Genomic DNA, 15982 nt, shown 5'->3' with positions numbered 1-15982 from the left:
TGTGTGTGTGTGTGTGTGTGTGTGTGTGTGTGTGTGTGTGTGTGTGTGTGTGTTGCAGATGGTAAAGTGCTCTGCAGTCAGTCACACTCCTGCGTCTCTAATAGAATTAGCGATGACAGACCAGCTCCGGCCACGTTTGTGTGTGTGTCTCTGTGACCAGCAGTCCGCGGTGTGTGTGTATGGAAGTGAGAAGGCCTACCCCCTGTAATCAATTAGCTGTGTGAGAGTGTGTGTGGAGGTGGGGGTGAGAGGGGCACATCCTGCGCCAGCAGCCCAGACAGACAGCACCATCTGGGGCATGCGCCGGGCGACCCTGGCCCCGGAGTTGAATGAACCAGGGCATCCAGGACAGGACAGGAGAGCACAGGCCACTACTAAATCACGTTCTCTTTTCCTTCTCTCACACACCCTTCATCCAACACCCGATATACCAGGTTTAGGAGCCTCCTATCTCTCTCTGTTTCGGACAGATGGATGGATTCTCCTCTCCTCTGCCAGCTTCCTGTGTTTGACAGGTTATCATTCCTGAGAGAAAGAGAGAGGAGAGAGTCAAAAAGAGAGAAAAGGAGAGAGAGTGAAAGAAGGAGAGACAGAGAAAGAGAATTCTCTGGTCTTTTTCATCCCCCTACCCAGTTGAATAGTATGTCTATATATGATAAACCGTATGTTAGAGAACACACCCTGCAGTGATTGACAGCTGGGGTCAGGGTGTTTGTTGGTCCAGAACTGAGTGCTGACAGGCTTATTGACCCACTTTGTGTATGTGTGTGTGAAGGCTGCTTGCTTCATTAAAGTTAAGTTTAGGCATACATTTTTAATCTTGAAGCAAAAATATAATGAACAACTTTCTATCGCTGGATTTAAACATGCAACCTTTGGCTTCAGAGGCAGATGTCCCCGTCCACAACATCCTAGCAAATCCGAAACTTACTTGACGGTAACAGCACTCACTTTTGCCCCTAGCAGCCGGTTTCCACGCCATCTCTCGACGTTCTCAGACATGGATGGACTTTGAATACCAGCTTGTATCACTAGTGACCTGACTGGGAGGACGTGCCATCAGCGTGAGGCCCCAACAGAGGATGTAGGGAACTAGGCCACACACACTATCCTCCCCTCTCCCTCCCTCCTCCCAACCGACCAACCTCCACCTGGTAAAGTAGTTTCCTCCAGACTCACCTGCCCCCCTTCTCACGTGACCCCTGCTCCCTGGACACATGCCTGACTGACACCTGCCTGACCCCTCACCTCTGACCCTAAACGGAACAAAACCCTTGACCCTAGACGGAACACCCAGTCACAGATGGAACACGGGATTAAAAACGCTCTGATCAACAAGTTACTGTCTCATCAACACGATGAAACACTATCCACATCAGGTCTGTAGAAGAGAACATTAGAGTAGAGTAGAGACCAGTAGAGTAGAGAACAGTACACTAGAGAACTGTAGAGTAGAGAACAGTAGAGACCAGTAGAGTAGAGAACAGTAGAGTAGAGAACAGTAGGGAAGAGAACAGTAGAGAACAGTAGGGTAGAGAACAGTAGAGTAGAGAACAGTAGGGTAGAGAACAGTAGGGTGGAGAACAGTAGAGTGGAGAACAGTAGAGTGGAGAACAGTAGAGTGGAGAACAGTATAGTAGAGAACACTATAGTAGAGAACAGTAGAGTGGAGAACAGTAGAGTAGAGAACACTAGAGTGGAGAACACTATAGTAGCGAACACTATAGTAGAGAACAGTAGAGTGGAGAACAGTAGAGTGAAGAACACTATAGTAGCGAACACTATAGTAGAGAACAGTAGAGTGGAGAACAGTAGAGTGGAGAACAGTAGAGTGGAGAACAGTATAGTATAGAACACTATAGTAGAGAACAGTAGAGTGGAGAACAGTAGAGTGCAGAACATTAGATGGGAGAACACTATAGTAGAGAACACTATAGTAGAGAACAGTAGAGTGGAGAACAGTAGAGTGGAGAACAGTAGAGTGGAGTACAGTAGGGTAGAGAACACTATAGTAGAGAACAGTAGAGTGGAGAACAGTAGAGTAAGTAAATAACAGTACAGTAGAGAACACTATAGTAGAGAACAATACAGTAAATAACTTTATAGTAGAGAACAGTAGAGAACAGTGGAGAAAAGAAGCGTAGAGAAAATTAGAGCAATGTAGAGAACAGTAGAGAACAGGTTTGTAGAAAAGAACATTAGAGTAGAGTAGAGACCAGTAGAGTAGAGAACAGTAGAGTAGAGTACAGTAGAAAATGTTAGAGAACAGTAGAGTGGAGAATGTTAGAGAACCGTAGAGAACCGTAGTGTAGAGAACAGTAGTGAACAGTAGAGTAGAGAATGTTAGAGAACAGTAGAGAACAGTAGAGTAGAGAATGTTAGAGAACAGTGGAGTAGAGAATGTTAGAGAATAGTAGAGAACAGTAGAGTAGAGAATGTTAGAGAACAGTAGAGAACAGTAGAGTAGAGAATGTTAGAGAACAGTAGAGTAGAGAATGTTAGAGAATAGTAGAGAACAGTAGAGTAGAGAATGTTAGAGAATAGAATAGAACAGTAGAGTAGAGAATGTTTGAGAACAGTAGAGTAGAGACACGTAGAGTAGAAAATGTTAGAGAATAGTAGAGAACAGTGGAGTAGAGAACAGTAGAGAACAGTAGAGTAGAGAATATTAGAGAACAGTAGAGTAGAGAATAGTTGAGAATAGTTGAGTAGAGAACAGTAGAGTAGAGAATGTTAAAGAACAGTAGAGGAGAGAATGTTAGAGAACTGCAGAGTAGAGAATGTTAGAGAACCGTAGAGTAAAGAACAGTAGAGAACAGTAGAGAACTGTAGAGTAGAGAACAGTAGAGAACTGTAGAGTAGAGAACAGTAGAGAACTGTAGCATAGAGAACATTAGAGTAGAGTAGAGAATGTTAGAGAACAGTAGAGTAGAGAACAGTAGAATAGAGAACAGTAGAGTAGAGAATGTTAGAGAACAGTAGAGTAGAGTAGAGAATGTTAGAGAACAGTAGAGCATAGAGCAGTAGTGAACAGTGGAGTAGAGAACAGCAGAGTAGAGAATGTTAGAGAACAGTAGAGAACCGTAGAGTAGAGATCAGTAGAGAACAGTAGAGTAGAGAACAGTAGAGAACAGTCGAGTAGAGAATGTTGGAGAACAGTAGAGAACCTTAGAGTAGAGAACAGTAGAGAACAGTAGAGTAGAGAAACGTAGAGTAGAGAATGTTAGAGAATAGCAGAGAACAGTGGAGTAGAGAACAGTAGAGAACAGTAGAGTAGAGAATGTTAGAGAACAGTAGAGTAGAGTATAGTTGAGAATAGTTGAGTAGAGAACAGTAGAGTAGAGAATGTTAGAGAACAGTAGAGGAGAGAATGTTAGAACTGCAGAGTAGAGAATGTTAGAGAACCGTAGAGTAAAGAACAGTAGAGAACAGTAGAGAACTGTAGAGTAGAGAACAGTAGAGAACTGTAGCATAGAGAACATTAGAGTAGAGTAGAGAATGTTAGAGAACAGTAGAGTAGAGAACAGTAGAATAGAGAACAGTAGAGTAGAGAATGTTAGAGAACAGTAGAGTAGAGTAGAGAATGTTAGAGAACAGTAGAGCATAGAGCAGTAGTGAACAGTAGAGTAGAGAACAGCAGAGTAGAGAATGTTAGAGAACAGTAGAGAACCGTAGAGTAGAGATCAGTAGAGAACAGTAGAGTAGAGAACAGTAGAGAACAGTCGAGTAGAGAATGTTAGAGAACAGTAGAGAACCTTAGAGTAGAGAACAGTAGAGAACAGTAGAGTAGAGAATGTTAGAGAACCGTAGAGAACAGTAGAGTAGAGAACAGTAGAGTAGAGAATGTTGGAGAACAGTAGAGAACCGTAGAGTAGAGAACAGTAGAGTAGAGAATGTTAGAGAACAGTAGAGGACTGTAGAGTAGAGAACAGTAGAGTACAGAATGTTAGAGAACAGTAGAGAACCGTAGAGTAGAGAACAGTAGAGTAGAGAACAGTAGAGTAGAGAATGTTAGAGAACAGTAGAAACAGTAGAGTAGAGAACAATAGAGTGGAGAATGTTAGAGATCAGTAGAGAACCGTAGAGAACAGTAGAGTAGAGAACAGCAAAGAACAGTAGAGAACCGTAGAGTAGAGAACAGTAGGGAACAGTAGAGTAGAGAACAGTAGAGAACAGTAGAGTAGAGTAGAGTAGAGAACAGTAGAGAACAGTAGAGTAGAGAACAGTAGAGAACAGTAGAGAGCTTTAGAGTAGAGAACAGTAGAGAACCGTAGAGTAGAGAACCGTAGAGTAGAGAACAGTAGAGAACAGTAGAGTAGAGAACAGTAGAGTAGAGAACAGTAGAGAACCGTAGAGTAGAGAACAGTAGAGTAGAGAACAGCAGAGAACAGTAGAGAGCCGTAGAATAGAGAACAGTGGAGTAGAGAACAGTAGAGTAGAGAACAGCAGAGAGCCGTAGAGTAGAGAACAGTAGAGTAGAGAACAGTAGAGATCCGTAGAGTAGAGAACAGTAGAGAGCCGTAGAGAACAGTAGAGTAGAGAACAGTATAGAACCGTAGAGTAGAGAACAGTAGAGATCCGTAAAGTAGAGAACAATAGAGTAGAGAAGAGTAGAGAGCCGTAGAGAGCCGTAGTGTAGAGAACAGTAGAGAACAGTAGAGAGCCGTAGAGAACAGTAGAGCCGTAGAGTAGAAAACAAGAGAGTAGAGAACAGTAGAGGGCCGTAGAGTAGAGATCCGTAGAGTAGAGAACAGTAGAGTATAGAACAGTAGAGAACAGTAGAGAGCCGTAGATTAGAGAACAGGCGAGTAGAGAACAGTAGAGATCCGTAGAGTAGAGAACAGTAGAGTAGAGAACAGTAGAGATCCATAGAGTAGAGAACAGTAGAGAGCCGTAGAGTATAGAACAGTATAGAACCGTAGAGTAGAGAACAGTAGAGATCCGTAGAGTAGAGAACAAGAGTAGAGAAGAGTAGAGAGCCGTAGATAGCCGTAGAGTAGAGAACAGTAGAGTAGAGAACAGTAGAGAACAGTAGAGAGCCGTAGAGTAGAAAACAAGAGAGTAGAGAACAGTAGAGAGCCGTAGAGTAGAGAACAGTAGAGAGCCGTAGAGTAGAGAACAGTAGAGAGCCGTAGAGAACAGTAGAGAGCCGTAGAGTAGAGAACAGTAGAGTAGAGAACAGTAGAGATCCGTAGAGTAGAGAACAGTAGAGATCCGTAGAGTAGAGAACAGTAGAGAACAGTAGAGATCCGTAGAGTAGAGAACAGTAGAGAGCCGTAGAGAACAGTAGAGTAGAGAGCCATAGAGAACAGTAGAGTAGAGAGCCGTAGAGAACAGTAGAGTAGAGAGCCGTAGAGAACAGTAGAGAACAGTAGAGTAGAGAACAGTAGAGTAGAGAACAGTAGGGTAGAGAACAGTAGAGAACAGTAGAGTAGAGAACAGTAGAGAACAGTAGAGTAGAGAGCCGTAGAGAACAGTAGAGAACAGTAGAGTAGAGAACAGTAGAGTAGAGAACAGTAGAGAAGAGAACAGTAGAGTAGAGAACAGTAGAGAACAGTAGAGTAGAGAGCCGTAGAGAACAGTAGAGAACAGTGGAGTAGAGAACAGTAGAGTAGAGAACAGTAGGGTAGAGAACAGTAGAGAACAGTAGAGTAGAGAACAGTAGAGATCCGTAGAGTAGAGAACAGTAGAGAACAGTAGAGATCCGTAGAGTAGAGAACAGTAGAGAACAGTAGAGTAGAGAACAGTAGAGTAGAGAACAGTAGAGATCCGTAGAGTAGAGAACAGTAGAGAACAGTAGAGTAGAGAACAGTAGAGTAGAGAACAGTAGAGATCCGTAGAGTAGAGAACAGTAGAGAACAGTAGAGTAGAGAACAGTAGAGTAGAGAACAGTAGAGATCCGTAGAGTAGAGAACAGTAGAGAGCCGTAGAGTAGAGAACAGTAGAGTAGAGAACAGTAGAGATCCGTAGAGTAGAGAACAGTAGAGAACAGTAGAGATCCGTAGAGTAGAGAACAGTAGAGAACAGTAGAGTAGAGAACAGTAGAGTAGAGAACAGTAGAGATCCGTAGAGTAGAGAACAGTAGAGAACAGTAGGGTAGAGAACAGTAGAGAACAGTAGAGATCCGTAGAGTAGAGAACAGTAGAGAACAGTAGAGTAGAGAACAGTAGAGTAGAGAACAGTAGAGATCCGTAGAGTAGAGAACAGTAGAGCACAGTAGAGTAGAGAACAGTAGAGTAGAGAACAGTAGAGATCCGTAGAGTAGAGAACAGTAGAGAGCCGTAGAGATTATCATGCTGATCAACCAGTTGAAGCCTTCTTAATAACCAATCTTTCCAGCTCTCCTCAGTCACCTCCTTTAAGCTGACCTGATAAATAAACTGTTACAAAGAAAAGTGTCCATTTCCACCCTAACCCTGTTTAACACCGCCTGTACACAGACATGCCCATGGGGCATGGACCAGTGTGTGTGTGTATGTTAATCTAATGAGGAACATGTATATTTACACTCTGTCAGTCTGCTGCAGGTCTCTGCTCCAGCATGTAGTCAATGGAACCCTATTCCCTATATAGTGCACTACTATAGACCAGAGCCCTTTAGAACCCTATTCCCTATATAGTGCACTACTATAGACAAGAACCCTATGGAACCCTATTCCCTATATAGTGCACTACTTTTGACTATTGCCCAGAGCGAATAGACCACTTTAATTCCCTGTGGATATATAAATAAATTCTATATCTCCACACGGTTTAAATGAAGATTTAGATTTCACCTCCTTTCTACCAGCCACATTTAGACTGTTAAACAAGTACACTGTCCATATCAGATTTCTCATATAGTTTATGGCCCAACATATTTATGACGGCTGTGCCTGATGTCCTTTGTGGTGGGCTATCTCATGAATTGATGTATTTAGGTAAGCGGACACCTGGGGTGATTGATTTGTGAGTTGCCCTTCGTGTTCGCTCCCATACCCTGCCTTGGGGCGGCAGGTATCCTAGTGCTTAGAGCGTTGGACCAGTAACTGAAAGGTTGCTGGATCAAATCCCTGAGCTGACAAGGCAAAAATATGTTGTTCTGCCTCTGAACATGGCAGTTAACCCACTGTTCCCCGGTAGGCTGTCATTGTAAATAAGAATTTGTTCTTAACTGCCTAGTTAAATGAAGGTTAAATAATAATGTGCCTAATTTGTATACAGGTAGACCAGAGGGGCATAGTCACTGATTGGCAGATGAGTGGCAACACTGATTAGAAGCACCTGCTTCTCATAGGTTTTTCTTAACAAATGCTGTTTTGAATGAAATAATATTATACCTACATACTGTAAAGCCAAAATGTCTGTGTACGGTATCCCTGATGCAATAAAACATTTAAAACATGGAATAATGAAGTACGCTTTATGAGATATTTCTGAGTGTGTACCCATTACACCTTTTTGTTTGTCTGAATTGGCAGGTTATATGCACCAGGCTTCTGGGAGAGCACCTTCTTTCTGTTTTGATCACTTTAATTCTACCCACAGAAACATATACAGCACAAGCCCTCCCTCATCCTCCCTTTGGCAACTCTGACCATGACTCCATTCTCCTGCTTCCTGTTTACAAACAAAAGTTCAAACAGGAAGTACCAGTGATGCACTCAATACGGAAGTGGTCAGATGAAGCAAACGCGAGGCTACAAGACTGTTTTGCTAGTACAGATTGGGATATGTTCATCAATTAGTGCATAGACGATGTCATCCCGACAGTGACTATAAGAGCGTATCTAAACCAAAAACCATGGATTACAGGCAATATTTGCACTGAGCTAAAGGCTAGAGCTACCGCTTAGAAGGAACAAGACACAAGCATGGACGTATACAAGAAAGCCTGCAACGACCTCCGACTAGGCATCAAACACACAAAAGGACAATATAGGAGGAACGTGGAATCCTATTACACCGGCCACGACGCTCGTCGTATGTGGCAGGGCATGCAGATGATAACAGATTACAAAGGGAAACCCAGCCGTGAGCTGCCTAGCAATGCAGACCTCCCAAACGAGCTAAATGCCTTTTAAGCCGGTTTCTCCGGATGACTGTGTGATCTCACTCTCCATGGTCAATGTGAGCAAAACATTTAAACAGGTTAACAATCTCAAAGCCGATGGGCCAGAGAGGAATATCAGGGTGTGTTCTCAAAGCATGCACAGACCAGATAACATTTTCAATATCTCCTTGTCCCAGTCTGTAATCCCAACATGTTTCAAGCAAACCACCATTGTCCCTGTTCACAAGAGCTCCAAGGTAAGCTGCCTAAATGACTACCGACCCGTAGCACTCACGTCTGTAGCCATGAAGTGCTTTGAAAGGCTGGTCATGGCTCACATCAACATCAACACCATTATCTCAGAAACCCTAGAACCACTCCAATTAGCATCCTACCCCAACAGATCCACAGATGATGTAATCTAAATTGCACTTCACGCTGCCCTTTCCCACATGGACAAGAGGGGAAATAACTATGAGAGAATGCTGTTCACAGAATACAGCTCAGTGTTCAACACCATAGTCCCCTCCAAACTCATCACCAAGCTAGGGGACCCTGGGATTGAACCCCTCCCTGTGAAACTGGATCCCAGACTTCTTGACAGGCCACCCGCAGGTGGTGAGGGTAGGCAACAACACTTCTGCCACACTGACCCTCAATACGAGGGCCCCTCAGGGGTGTGTGATTAATCCACTTCTGTACTCCCTGTTCACCCACAACTCCAACACCATCATCCAGTTTGCTGACAACATGACAGTTGTAGGCCTGATCACAGACGGCAATGAGACAGCCTACAGGTGTCACACCAGCCTTGGCTTTGGCTCCCCCTCCTGTCCAGCTCAGGTGTTTGGTGTCGCCGGCCTTCTAGCTGCTGCCGAACCTGCAGCTGGCAATCACCCTTCACTTATCACTTGTCTCATCATCATTGCACACACCTAGGTTCCAATCCCCACTATCACTGTATATATACTCCCCCTGTCATTTGTCTTTGTCGATAATTGTAAATGTTGTTTATTTTCCTGAGAGGAATATCTCCTACTATTTTACTGAGTACTTTATTATTTTGCACTTTTCTGCAGCTTTTATACAGTATAGGAGCAAAGCTCCAATACCGCAACTCGTGCCTGGAGCACCTCGGGATTGCCATGGACGAGATGCTCCGGCCCATACACCGCAGGCTACACCACCACCTTCCCAGCTCCCCGCGGTCGTTCCAACCACCCCACCACCATCTACATCACCCGATCTGATCAGCATCGTCCACCTGCCCCTCCCATCTCACTGTAGGGGGTTTCTCCTTCAGTGTGACCTCCACCTTGCCCGTCATGCCGGGACGGTCTCTAAGAGGGACAAGGTGGCCTTGGTGATCTTGGTGCTGACAGGCCGGGCTCTGGAATGGGTGCACGCCATCTGGGAGAGGGATGGTCCAAAAGTGCAGTCCTATGAAAGCTTCACCCAACTCTTCCGTTTAATTTTTGACCACCCTACAGAGGGCCGGGAGGGAGGTGAGCGTCTCCCCTGTCTACACCAGGGGTTCTGGACAGAGTCTGAGTACGCTCTGGATTTCCGGACGGTGGCTACGTCCACTGGCTGGAACGACCAGGCCATGTTGACGGATTTCCGGATTTTTGACGGATTGGCCTATTGTGATGAGGACTGCATGCTGGATCAGCTCATCACCCTGGCCATCCACCTGTATAATCTCCTGCGTGCCCGTCGTCAACCATCCTGGGGGTTTCAGGGTCGTTCCCAGGAACATCCAGCGAGACTGAGCCCATGGAGGTGGGCACGACACACCATCCCCCAGAAGAACATCAACACCGCTCCGGACCACTCCTGGAACACCTGTCCGAGAAGGACAACCAGGCGAGGAAGCGACAGGCCGAGGAGCGCTCCTGCACCTTCCCAGGTAGGCATGGCCGTGCCTTTCTCCTCTCTGTCCACCCAGCCCGTCCTCCTTCCTGTCACCTTCCTGGACTATCCTGGCCCCTGCACTGAGTCCTGCCCTAGTGGAGTCTGGTTCTGCAGGCAATTTCCTAGACCAGTCAGTGGCCTTATCATTACGCATTCCTCTAGTCCCTTTACAACCCCCTATCCCAGTCCATGCCCTAGACAACCGTCCCCTAGGAACAGGACTGGTGTGCCAGACCACGATTCCCATTTCCCTCACAGTTGTTCACAACCACCATGAACACATCACTTTCCTCATCTTAAACTCTCCTGCACACCCGCAGGTTTAGGTTTCCCCTGGTTACAGTTGCATAACCCCAGAATATTGTGGACAGAGAGGAGGTTGTTGGGTTGGTTGCAGGAGTGTCAGGGGAGCTGTTTCTCTGTGTCTATCTGTGCCTCCTCTGTGGAAGATCCGGACCAGGCCACCGACGTCTCTATCTATAATACCGGGACCTACAGGTGGCTTTATCAAAGACTCGTGCCACGTACCTGCCCCCTCATTGGCCATGGGACTGCACTATCGACCTAATGCCTGGTTCTACCCTCCTGCAGGGGCACATCTACCCTCTCTCACATGCAGAGACCGAAGCCATGGAGGTCTACATCCAGGAGGTGCTGGCCCAAGGATTCCTCAAGGATCCTAAGGATTTCTATATCGCAACAAAGCATCCTTCACTCATGCTTCCAAACATACCCTCGTAAAACTGACTATCCTACCGATCCTTGACTTCTGTGATGTCATCTATAAAATAGCCTCCATCACGCTACTCAACAAACTGGATGCAGTCTATCACAGTGCCATCCGTTTTGTCACCAAAGCCCCATACACTACCCACCATTGCGACCTGTACGCTCTCGTTGGTTGGCCCTCGCTTCATACTCGTCGCCAAACCCACTGGCTACAGGCTATCTACAAGTCTCTGCTAGGTAAAGCCCCGCCTTATCTCAGCTCACTGGTCACCGTAGCAGCACCCACTCATAGCACGCACTCCAGCAGGTATATCTCACTGGTTACCCCCAAAGCCAATTCCTCCTTTGGCCGTCTTTCCTTCCAGTTCTCTGCTGCCCATGACTGGAACAAATTGCAAAAATCACTGAAGCTGGAGACTCGCATCTCTCTCACTAGCTTTAAGCACCAGCTGTCAGAGCAGCTTACAGATCACTGCACCTGTACATAGCCCATCTGTAAATAGCCCATCTATCTACCTACCTCATCCCCATACTGGTATTTATTTATTTATTTTGCTCCTTTGCACCCCAGTATCTCTACCTGCACATTCATCTTCTGCCGATATACCATTCCAGTGTTTAATTGCTATATTGTAATTACTTTGCCACCATGGCCTATTTATTTCCTTAATTTACCTCATTTGCACTCACTGTATATAGACTTTTTGTTTTCTTTTGTTCTACTGTATTATTGACTGTATGTTTTGTTTATTCCATGTGTAACTCTGTGTTGTTGTATGTGTCGAATTGCTACGCTTTATCTTGGCCAGGTCGCAGTTGCAAATGAGAACTTGTTCTCAACTAGCCTACCTGGTTAAATAAAGGTGTTCTCAACTAGCCTACCTGGTTAAATAAAGGTGAAATAAAAATTTATGAAATAAAAAATCTGTCAACAAATCTGGCTTCTTTTTGTGAAAAAGGACAGAGGTCTCCGCCCTTGTAAGAAATTACCAACAATGTTAACAAGGTTAAATACCGTTTTGGATGTGTAAGAAATCACCAACTTAAAGTGTGTGTGTGTGTGTGTGTGTGTGCGTGTGTAACAGGGGAAGTGAACTCGTAATGAAAAGCAGATCTGTTAATCTGTGTTATTTACTGCCAGGGGGAAGAGAGAGAGACAGACAGACAGAGAGAGAGAGAGGAGCCATGACAGGTAGACACTCAGAGAGGAGCCATGACAGGTAGACACTCAGAGAGGAGCCATGACAGGTAGACACTCAGAGAGGATCCATGACAGGTAGACACTCAGAGAGGAGCCATGACAGGTAGACACTCAGAGAGGATCCATGACAGGTAGACACTCAGAGAGGAGCCATGATTGATCACACTAACGCTCTGGGCAAGTTCTACTGTGAGACACCACTAGACAGGTGCACAGCCCTGCAAGGTTGACCACAGTATGAAAGCAATTAGTCTAATAGGAGAATCATGAAATGAGCCTTCAAGGAGGTTAGAATCGATTCGTAGAGTTGACTGTGTCAGATTACTGGACAAAGACGGGCCTGTTGGATACTCAAACACCTGACCTATGAGACACACGCACGCACTGGGGCCTCCCATCAATTAACTCCTTCCTGCTATTTCCCTACCCCAGGCAGCAGCAGTAGAACGTTAGTTCACTGGCATGACAGCCCCACTGTGACAGCTAAATCACTGTTTGGTTTTGGATGTTGGTTTGGAGGGAAACTGGCCATTTCCACAGCTTGGCTAAACCCCCATTCGCCCTCCTGCGTGCTTCCTCCCTGTGCCTCCTGATGTGCCTCCTCCCTGCACCTCCTCACTGTGCCTCCTCCCTGCGCCTCCTACTTGACTCCTCACTGCCTCCTCCCTGTGCCTCCTGCTTGACTCCTCACTGTGCCTCTTCTCTGTGCCTCCTCCCTGTGCCTCCTCCCTGTGCCTCCTGCTTAACTCTTCCCTGCACCTCCTCCCTGCGCCTCCTGCAACTCCTCCATGTGCATCCTCCCTTCACTTCCTCCCTGCACCTCCTGTGCGCCTCCTCCCTACGCCTCCTCCCTGCGCCTCCTCCCGGCACCTCCTTCCTGCGCCTCCTCCCTTCACCTCCTCACTGTACCTCCTCACTGTGCCTCCTCCCTACGTCTCCTGCGTGCCACCCCACTGGCCCTCCTGAATGCCTCCTCCCCGTGGTTCCTACCTGTGCCTCCTCCCAGCGTCTCCTGCTTGCCTCCTGTGTGCCTCCTCCCTGCGCCTCCCCCCTGCGCCTCCCCTCTGCGCCTCCTCCCTGTGCCTCCTGCGTGCCTCCTCCATGCGCCTCCTCCCTGCACCTCCTTCCTGCGCCTCCTCCCTTCACCTCCTCCTGCGTGCCTCCTGCCTCCTCCCTGCACCTCCTGCGTGCCTCCTCCCTGTGCCTCCTCCCTGCGCCTCCTCCCCGTGCCTCCTGCGTGCCTCCTCCCTGCACCTCCTCCCTGCACCTCCTTCCTGTGCCTCCTCCCTTCACCTCCTCCTGCATGCCTCCTGCTTGACTCCTCACTGTGCCTCCTCACTGTGCCACCTCCCTGCACCTCCTTCCTGCGTGCCTCCTCCCTGCGCCTCCTTCCTGTGCCTCCTGCGTGCCACCTCCCTGTGCCACCTCCCTGTGCCTCCTCCCTGCGCCTCCTCCCTGTGCCTGCTTCCTGTGCCTCTTCCCTGAGCCTTTTCCTTAAACCACATCCCTGTGCCTCCTGTGCACCTCCTCCCTGTGCCTCCTCATTGTGACTCCTGCGCACCTCCTCCCTGCGCCTCCTCCCTGCACTTCCTCCCTTCGCCTCCTCCGTGTTCCTTCTGTGTGCCTCCTGCGTACTTTCTCCCTGTGCCTCCACTCTGCGCCTCCTCCCTCTGCCTCCTCCCTCTGCCTCATCCCAGACTGGCTAGAGGACTGGCAGCTTCACCACTCAGACCTGAATGAGCCTGGCTAGAGGACTGGCAGCTTCCTCACTCAGACCTGAATGAGCTCACATCACCGGGCAGGGGTGGACACTGACAGAATAAGTCTGGCTAGAGGTCTGGCTGCTTCATCACTGAGATAAGACCTTATTGAGGAAGAAATAAAAAGTGGTGGCTTGCAATATTTGTGATTTGTTTGATCACTTAACGTGTGGAGATATCCAGCATTTGTCATATGTTGACCAAGATGGCATAGCAGTGCAGATGCTGTTTGTTGTTCTCCCGTGTAAATTTAGTATTTTTGTCTTTTTTGTATATATTTCAATATATTTTCAATCTCTTTTTCCATTTTTTAAATGAAATATAACTTCAAGCAACCCGCCTCACCCAATGTGATACGGATCTGCTATTTCTAGACCTTATAGCCAGAACCTCCATCAGAAGCTAGCCATCAGAAGCTATCCAGCTAATTGGCTATTAGCTATTTAGTCATTGTTGGCCACTGCAAGCAGCCTTTACCTTTAGCACAGACACCAGCCGCTTTTAGCCTAGATAATACTTGCCAGCCTGCCAGTCGGCATATCGGACTGTTTTTCTCCACTACAACACCGGATTCCTGTCATAAGCCCTGGACCATTACTCCAGATCATCGCAGCTAGCTAGCTGCTACCGAGTGGCCCAGGCCCGAAGCTAGCCTTGAGCCAGGCCCATCTCCTGGCCTGCTCAGTGGACCCTATGATCACTCGGCTACACAGCTGATGCCTTCCGGACTCTTCACGAACACGACTAGAATCCGCTTCACCAACGGATTTCTGCCAGTATGCTCTGGACCTTTGCAGCGAATCATCGCTGCTGGCTAGCTGCTACCGAGTGGCTATAGTGGCTAGCACCAGTTAGCCGCGAGCCAGGCGCATCTCCCAGCTAGCAAACAAAATTTCTCCAGCTACAATACCTCTTTTGCCAACTGGCCTGGACCTTTTGTCGACACGGAGCCCCGCCGTTCCATCACGATGGGTCTGCCAACGTAATTCCATCCATTGTGCCCTCAACTAGCCCCGGCCTGCTAACTTTTTTTTTAAAGCTGTGTCTCCCGCTTGCCTAGCGTAGTAACAACTACCCAGCGGCGTCCCTGTTTCATCTATTGCTGTTCACTGGACCCTATGATCGCTTGGCTACATAGCTGATGCCCGCTGGACTGTTCTTTAATCAATTCATTTGGTTTATTTTGTTTATCTGTTGGCCCCAGCCTCGAACTCAGGCCCTGTGTGTAGTTAACAGACCCTCTCTGCCCATTCATCTCCATTTTACCTGTTGTTGTTGTTGTCTTAGCTGATTATCTGTTGTTGTCTTAGCTAGCTCTCCCAATCAACACCTGTGATTGTGTTATTCTTTGCTGTATACTGTTGTTTAGGGTAGTAATCATTGTTTTATTTTACTGCAGAGCCCCTAGTCCCACTCAACATGCCTCAGATACCCCCTTTGTCCCACCTCCCACACATGCGGTGATCTCACCTAGCATAACTAGTGCCTCCAGAGATGCAACCTCTCTTATCGTCACTCAATGCCCAGTTTTACCTCCACTGTACTCACATCCTAACATACCCCTGTCTGTACATTATGCCCTGAATCTTTTCTACCACACCCAGAAATCTGCTCCTTCTATTCTCTGCCCCCAACGCACTAGACGACCAGTTTTGATAGCATTTAGCCATACCCTAATCCTACTCCTCCTCTGTTCCTATTGGTTTTAGTGAGTATATGGTATCCTGCTGTACCCGTAAGGCATCCAAAATGCTACTTGAGCCAGGTAATAACATACATGAAGGTACGGTTTATGTCACAATACTCAATGGAACGTTTTGTAGAAGGACTTGGAAATTTGGATTGGTCTCATGTACTGTGATGTCACGTACCTCAACTGTACCCCCACACACTATTTCACGGTTGTTGTATTCGGCCATGTGACAAATTAAAGTTTTATGTTGATCAAGCTTGGTATCTTTTTAAAGATCTGTTTCTGTCTGTACTCAACTCTCTGACTGCAATTAAACAAATTAGAATCAAACAGCGGTCAGGGAAATGGATCACTTGGAAGATCTTAGACCTCATAAGGAAAAGGGAATAGCCACCTGGCCAGATTCAGAAAGACAAATCTACTTCAAGATTATGATGGTTAAAGTAACTGTAGAAACCAGGCAAGATACAAAATGGATAAGGCCAAATCCTAACATTACATAGACACTGTGAATGACACCTTACATCAGCCTCGTAAAATATGGAACATTTTCAAAGACATTGGCTCAAAAGCTCCCCAAACGGTAAAATCCTGTAGTATTGGCCTGGATATTGATGATGTTTCATGTTATGACCAGGCAAAGGTTGCTAATT

Source organism: Oncorhynchus mykiss, chromosome 25 (genome assembly GCF_057628025.1).
Source record: "Oncorhynchus mykiss isolate SJ-2025 chromosome 25, ASM5762802v1, whole genome shotgun sequence".
Classification (NCBI taxonomy): Eukaryota; Metazoa; Chordata; class Actinopteri; order Salmoniformes; family Salmonidae; genus Oncorhynchus; species Oncorhynchus mykiss.
Note: the sequence above shows the minus strand (reverse complement) of the source record.